Source organism: Gavialis gangeticus, unplaced genomic scaffold (genome assembly GCF_001723915.1).
Source record: "Gavialis gangeticus isolate Ggan-Ray unplaced genomic scaffold, GavGan_comp1, whole genome shotgun sequence".
Classification (NCBI taxonomy): Eukaryota; Metazoa; Chordata; order Crocodylia; family Gavialidae; genus Gavialis; species Gavialis gangeticus.
Genome location: NW_017729034.1, coordinates 70,493,214 through 70,493,525, shown reverse-complemented (window position 1 = coordinate 70,493,525; position 312 = coordinate 70,493,214). Strand labels below are relative to the sequence as shown.

The following is a 312-nucleotide window of genomic DNA, read 5'->3' as shown; positions in this document are numbered from 1 at the left end:
AGCAGCCCTGAGAGTTCCCTGCACCCTTTACCCACTGCACCAGTCTGGCAGTGGGGGCCGCTGCCTTGTTGTGAGCTGCTGTGCACCTGCCAGACCTGGATAGGGACTGCAAAGCCAGTAGAGGCATCTGCCCCTCTGGTAATTAAAACAAAAGACCACTATATATAGAGAGAGAGACTGAGAGACAGCAATCAGTTGGGCAATGTGGGTCATGGGGGTACTGTGGGGGTGCTGCTCAGGAGGAATAGGTCCTCTTCCACCCACAGGACGCAGCTCCCCCCTGCACAGCTGATGGACTGCCCCCCACAGGAG

The 312-nt window shown here is 57.4% G+C and overlaps 1 protein-coding gene across 4 annotated transcripts in view; it reads right to left on the bottom strand.

Annotated features, from left to right (window-relative positions):
• PLG (plasminogen) overlaps positions 1–312 on the bottom strand; it is a 63,540-nt gene that overhangs the window by 34,837 nt on the left and 28,391 nt on the right. The window lies entirely within an intron of this gene.